A 7,274-nucleotide genomic window follows, 5' to 3' on the forward strand; every position below is an offset into this window, starting at 1 on the left:
TACCTCTGAAACCTTCAGCAGAATTCTTTCTTGCCTCTTCATGACTAGTAGTGCTTTGAGGACAAGTTTGGGTGTTACTTGCCTTGCAGCTGCATAACCCCACCTCTGCCTCCATCTTCCCCTGGTATGCTCCTGGTCTCCATATGGCTGCCTTTCTATAAGGGCACCAGTCCCACTGCATTAGGAGGCCACCCTACTCCAGTATGGCCTCATCTTAACTAATGACATCTGCAACAAGCCTGTTTGCAAATAAAGTCATGTTCTTAGGTCCTGAGGGTTACAACTTTAATATCTCTTCTTGAGACTGGAGGGACACACTTTCACCCAGAACATTAGGGAAGAAGAATCCTTTCAAAAATATTTATAATTTTTAACATACTTTTAAAATATTCAATGCACTTGCATTATAGTAAAGTGAAATCTACTAAAAGAAACTTCAGTAAAATGCGAAAGGAGGGTGTTTTCCCTTTTGTCGTAGATGGCAAAGAATATTGGCGATGCTTTTTTCTGGAGGAAATCTGTTTTACCTTAATCCTCAGTTCTGAATCAGTAAATATTGTTTCTTCTATGAAACAAAATAATCGAATTCTGCTTTTTGTTTACTAGTTTCTCCAAAATTTCTCATAAATTCCATCTATTTTAGGACACAAACAGGAATGAAATCAATTCAGACTCTTCCTTTCACCTTCTCTCTATGGATGGTCAACACTTAGGCTGTGCTAAGAGCTCAGGTGTCCGGTTATATGATGCCAATATCACGGGCTCACATTTGTACAGATACTCGGTCAAGCAAAGGTTTCCGTCATGGTTCCCCATCTGGGTCTGTCACTGTGCCGAGCACCGCTGTACAACAGCCAGCAGTAGTACTCAGCCTCGTCCTCGGGCTGGGCCCCCGACAGGGTCAGGGCAGCTTTGCCCCCGATGATGGAGCCTGAGAACCGGGCGGGGGTCCAGGAGTGTTTATTGTTTGTATTATAAATCAGTGTCCTGGGGGCTTGGCCAGACTTCTGCTGGAACCAGTATGGATAGTGACCATTGGTGACCGCTCCTGTGCTGGAGCCACAGGTGAGAGTGACTGTCCCTCCTGGGGACACAGCCAGTGAGGGCTCCTGAGTCACCACAGCCTGAGAACTGGACCCTGAAATGAAAACAGACACATGTCAGGAATGAAGAATCAAGGCAGAGGAATCCCTCCAAAGGCTGGTCTCAGAAATGTCCTTGAACCTGGGCAGTGAGTGAGGAGGGGGAGCAGGAGGAGAGGAGTCCAGGTCATGGTGAAGACTTTCCGATGTCCAATGTCCCCTGGACACACACTGGTGCTGGTCTCTGGGGTGTCCCTTTATCTCCTCCTCAGCTCCCTGGATAAAGGGTGTGTTTATGGGGCATTATGCAAATATGAGCCCACAGCACCATCTGATTCTGTGACCTCAGCCCAGTGTGTAGCTTCACTCTCAGGAGGAGGCTGTGGTGGTTGTGAGCTCTGAGTCTGTCCCTTGAGAGGAAGCACCTGCTGTCACCTCTATCTCAGGCCATGAGCTTGGCCGCAGGGCCCATTCAAGTATTAGGCTGGTGCAAAAGTAATGCGATTTTTACAATTATTTTTAACCTTTTAAACTGCAATGACTTTTGTAACAATCCTTTGAGTTGGTTTCAGGTCTTGCAGCTCTGAGAAGATCCACAGCGCCCCCTAGTGACGTACTCGAAGAACGTTCATGGAGGTGGAAAAGATGCAGAAGGAATGGTGGTCCTTTTTCTATTTAAAAGACTATCAATCAATCAATCAATCAATCAATCAATATTTCAAAAAATATTTCTCAATGAATCAACGTATAACAAACAAGTAAATAAAACAATCAATAAGCATTACACATTCCTGATCTCTCCAGTAAACTTTCTTTTTTAAATTTCATCTGTTGTATTTTTCAGTTCTACATTACCATTTGATTTCTTTTTGTGACTTCTCTTTGTATTCTGAGTTTCTCTCTTATTCCATTTCTTCCGATACTGTTTGTAGTTGCTTGTCCAATGGGTTTTATGATTTTTGCCTGAAAATATCTGTCACAGAATTTCATCATCTGAGACGTCTTTGTGTTGATATCAACAGATTCTGTTTTCATGTTCAAGTTCAGATTTCCCTGGTTCTCGATATGACAAGTGATGTATTTTCACAGAATTCTGGACTCTTTGGAAAGTACATTAGGACCCTCTGGGTCCCATTTCCTCCTGTTGAGCTGCAGCACTAGGTCAGGGGTGTGTATTCAGCTCCCACTGGCCCCAGCAAGGGTTTAGCACGGACACCCACTGCTCTGTGCTGCTGACTCCTTCCTGGGGGGAAGGTGGACAGTGATCGTCAACAGCTGATTCTCCTCAAGTGGGGGTGTGAAATAAGCCCCCTGCTGGGCCCTGCTGACCGGAGAGGGAAGCACAGGGCTTGTGGAACTGCTGGGCTGCAGTGAACTTGGGTGCTCAGCTCTCCTTTGGGCCCTTTGGCCTCCCTGACACCTGGGAAGGGAGGGGGCAACTGCAGCAGGAGCTCCCCTGCCTCCCATCCTTTATTCAGTGCTCTTAATGCCAGGTGAGGGGGGTGTCAAGAGTCCGCTCTCACTTGGCCCCACAGTCACCAGCAGGGGTCCCAGGAGTGCAACCTCGCTCTGCCTTTTACCTACCATCTCTTGCAGTCTCATTGCTGAGGGATGTGGTTCAAGTTCATCTCCCAGGTGGGGTCTGAATCATGGTTGGAATAACTGCAGTGCTAACCAGCCCAGAGCAGCCCTGATGGCTCAGCCTTGTTGAGTGTCTGATGGGATGAAGTCTCTGATTTCCATTGAACCACTGACACTCCTCCAGATGAGTCACAGGGAGCTGCCTGCTTCTGCTGGGACAGATGGAGACCAGGTCCCCTGCTCAGTAAGGTTGAAACCCCTGGATGAGGGTGCAGTTAGGTGATTAGCATGTGGGGTTGGTGTGGGTGTTGTAAAAAAGATTGTATCTGATTAGATTAGATATCTGTCCCAGATTCTTTGTCTATTGGGATAGGGTTTTCTTGCAGTCTCTTTCTTTCTTTCTTTCTTTCTTTCTTTCTTTCTTTCTTTCTTTCTTTCTTTCTTTCTTTCTTTTTTTCTTTCTTTCCTCCTTCCTTCCTTTCTTTTTTTCCCCTCTCTCCCTCGCCCCACCTCTCCCTTTCTCTCTCCCTCCCTTTTCCTCTCTCTCTCTCTCTCTCTCTCTCTTTCTGTACTTCCTTCCTTCCTTCCTTTTTTCCTTCTTTCCTTCCTTCTTTCCTCCCTTCCACCCATCCATCATTCTTTTCTCTTTCTTTTCTTCTTTCTTTATTATCTATCTATCATCTATTTTGTCAGTACCTTAGGTGTTTCACATTCAGTGTTCTTGCCCCATCCTGCCCTTTCTGTATAAAGGTAATAAGCACCCAAGGATATGTTATAACTGCAGTTCAGTTCATGCAGTTCTGAGCATGTAGGAAGTTTGCCTTCCCTTCACCTTTCAGAGTCTAATTATGCTTTTTGTTGTATTACGTCCAGGATTCTTTATTTATAAGACAGAGGATCTGAGAAGACTGGGACACTTCATACTGATTCAAATCGTAAATCCTCCTGGTATCTGTTCTTAATGGTTTACTTTAGTAAAGAAACTGATGAGAGATTGTGCTTATCTGATTTTGGGGAGATGATTTTTATGACCATCCAGGACTTAAATGGCAGGAAAAGATAATGTTTTCTGAATATTTGTTTCTTTAGAAAAAATGAAAATAAAAATACAACACACGATCCTGGGTCACTTTGAAATTTTTTATCAGCTGCTGTGGTGCCTCGTACTTTACAAAAATTATTATTTGGGCCCTTATCCTCAGGGGAGGGAATCAAGTATATTTTCGGGTGTGTGTGTGTATATGTGTGTGTATTTGTTTGAAGTTTAAATTTTAGTAATTTTACATTTACAGAAAATTTGAAAAGTTAGTACAGACACCTTTTATGTAACTTTCACCCACATTCTTCTAACATTAAATGTTGCAAAATCATGGTGATATTTAAAACTAAGAACTGAACTTTTGTGTAATGCTATTAACTAAACTCCAGCTTCTATTAGGATTTTATAAATTTCCCTATAATATCCTTTTCTTTTTATTTATATTATTTTTTTAAATGTGTTTTTCCAGGACCCATCAGCTTCAAGTCAAGTAGTTTCAATCTTGTTGTGGAGGGCGCAGCACATAGTGTCATTGTGGGGATCAAAGTGGCAATCTTGTTAATAGCACCACGCTCTAACCACGCTCTAACCAGCTGAGCTAACCGGCGGCCCCAAAGCTGAACGCCCGAACAGGGACTTGAACCATGGACCCTCAGATTAAAGTCTGGTGCTCTCCCCACTGAGCTACCTGGGTTCTCATTCTCCTTCTCTGCTCCTAGAGCCAATGCAGGAATCCAACTTTGCATCATTGCATCTATGATTCTGTAATAAAATATACATATATTTCTGTAATGTTTACATATACACATATTTTAAACATATTATATGTAATGCATTTATAAATTTACTTTATATGGCCTCAAAATAAAATTTTTCTAATCAGATTTTTATAGAGGAGAGAAATCAAGCAAACCAGAATCCACACTCACTGCTCCCCCTCACAGCCCAGGGCTGGCTGCTTTAGGGGACACTCATGCAGTGACACAACCTGCAGCCCTGCACCTCCTGTCCTGGCACCAGGGAACTCAGCTCAGGGGCTGGTACAAGGGCTTCTGGAAGCCAGTTCTAAATAAGATGACTCTAGTAGCGCAAATGCTCCCATGAACCACAGAAAACATCCTTAGAGAACGTGTGCTTGTGGAAAGTCCTCCCAACTTCTACTGTTTTTCCCCGCAAATAAGACCTAGCAGGACAATCAGCTCTAATGCGGCTTTTGGAGCAAAAATTAATATAAGACCCAGTATTATATTATATTATATTGTATTATATTGTATTATATTGCATGATATTATATTATATTATATTATATTATATTATATTATATTATATTATATTATATTATATTATATTATGTTATGTTATGTTATATTATACCCAGTCTTATAGTAAAATAAGACTGGGTCGTATATTAATTTTTGTTCCAAAAGACGCATTAGAGCTGATTGTCTGGCTAGGTCTTATTTTTGGGGAAACACAGTAGTTATACTTTGAAATCAAGTCATAGATTTCAGCGATGGATTAATATTTTAAGTCTCTTTCTGGATTTTTGAATGGGAGCGATTGTGCCCTCGAATGTTAACCTCATTGAATTTTAAACAGAAATTCTCAGGAATAATTTCATAATGATAGGTGTAGAGGAACTTCTCCAATTTAATGTTTATAAAGAGCTTCTGGAGGCTTGTCATACACAGATGCTGGCACAACAACACAAGTTTCTGACTCAGTAGTAGGCTGAGTTTGAGGCATTGCATTTCTAACAAGCCTTGTGGTCATTATTCCATTTCAATGAAAATGAAATATCCCTGTGGTCTGCAGGGACAAATCAATGAATAAGAGCATATCTGGTAATGGTTTTGAATCAGAAGAGCCTTAGATCTAGCAGTGGGGTCTCTGAGTCTCACTGTTGGTTGTCATATTTGGAGCTGAGCCCCCCCCCATTACAGGCAGAGGGAGAGAGGAAGCCCCATCTCTCAGGAGTCACACTGGAGAGATGGACACACCCTGGGAGAGACTGGAGGAGGGTCATGGTGATGAACCACTGGACAGAACGGGGCCATGGAGCCCCCTCCCCATGGTGGCTGACCATTTCCACACTCAATGTTTCTTTTTACCTCTAAGGCTGAGCCATTCTGAGCATATGTGGAGGTTTTGGTTGCACTTCCCCCATGGGGTTACATCACTGTGTGAATATAACTACCCATATCCAGAGCACAGTAATAGTCGGCCTCGTCCTCAGGCTGGGCCCCCGTGATGGTGAGGGCGGCTTTGTTCCCAGAGATGGATCCAGAGAAGCGGTCAGGGACCCCAGAGGGGCGGCTGTTTGTGCTGTATATAAGCATGCGGGGAGCCCGGCCTGGGGTCTGCTGGTACCAGCTGGGGTACTTACTGGTAGAGACTGACCCAGAGCTAAGGCCACAGGTGATTGTGACTGTCCCTCCTGGAGACACTGACAGTGATGGCTCCTGGGTCACCACAGTCTGAGAATCCACACCTAGAACAGACAGAAGAGACACAAGTTTTATTATGGCAGTGAAGTGTCTCCCTGAGACTCTGAATTTATTTGCCCCCCAAGGATGCAGAGTCCCTTTCTCTGACCTGAGCCATAAGCGAGGAGCCCAAGCAGAAGCACCGTCCAGGCCATGGTGGGGACACTCACAGGACGTGGCTTCCTCAGCCTCCTGGCTAGAGTGTGGTGTCCTTGGGCCTTTTCATGTCTCCCAGAGCCATGAAGAGGTGAAAGTGCTTCATGCAAATCAGCTTCCTCCATCTTCCTACCCAGGTGTCACCCTGATGTCCTCTGGGGAACAACTTGAAAGAGGCAAATGCTGGGACCTCACACAGACCAATGACTGATGGGACTGAATCACTGAGGGAGGGAGGTTGATGCCTGTCACCAAGTCAGTTCCCCCTTGTCTCTGCTGACCTCGGTTCTAAGCTTCTTCTCTGGAATGGCTGAGAGTTGAATGCCATTCCAAGTGTGCAAGACAGGGGTGTTTTCTCCACATCCGGGCCCCCACAGTCTAGTTTATACCGAAACTTACCCCAAGCCCATGAACTGTTTCTTCCTCCCCAGTGAAATCCCTTCCTGTCTCCGTTGTGGAAACATAGTGGGCCCTCCTCTCTCCAACAGTAAACCCAGTGGGAAGTCACAGAGTCATACATGGGTGTTTGAACGGACAAGGGTCTCCCAATTAACTCAGCTCTGTAAACTGTCTCCAGTAGCAGCAGTCAGGTGACCAAGGCTGGGGGTGCCCTCAGATGGACCTGCACTGCCGCCAGCCTTGGGGTGGCAGCTCCAAGAGTCATCAATAACGTGGAGTGGCTTCAAATCACCTGCAGTGTTTGAGAAGAAAGATTACGATGTCACCGTAAAATTGTGAGATTCCTCTCAACACCATTTAGGAAAAAAATAAGGAAACTTATAACTCATAATCAGAAATGATCATTACACTGTCTGAACAAGTTGGTGTGAGCCTCCTGGAGAACTTTAAAACTCCTCTTTCTCTGAAGAGTCTTATATGGAGTGGAAAGAATTAGAAGAGCAGAAGGACGGATTAAAGAGGAAGGGTGGG

General features: G+C 44.3%; 1 long non-coding RNA gene across 1 annotated transcript; it reads right to left on the reverse strand.

The window, feature by feature from the left end:
- Positions 1 to 5,900: 5,900 nt before the first annotated feature.
- LOC141569157 (uncharacterized) lies at positions 5,901 to 6,524 on the reverse strand. Its single transcript, XR_012492584.1, has 2 exons — positions 6,298 to 6,524; positions 5,901 to 6,193 (listed from the first exon to the last, which is right to left on the reverse strand). It is a non-coding gene; the product is annotated as an uncharacterized LOC141569157 (long non-coding RNA).
- Positions 6,525 to 7,274: the final 750 nt, after the last annotated feature.

The sequence above is a fragment of the Rhinolophus sinicus genome, linkage group LG16 (genome assembly GCF_036562045.2).
Source record: "Rhinolophus sinicus isolate RSC01 linkage group LG16, ASM3656204v1, whole genome shotgun sequence".
NCBI lineage: Eukaryota > Metazoa > Chordata > Mammalia > Chiroptera > Rhinolophidae > Rhinolophus > Rhinolophus sinicus.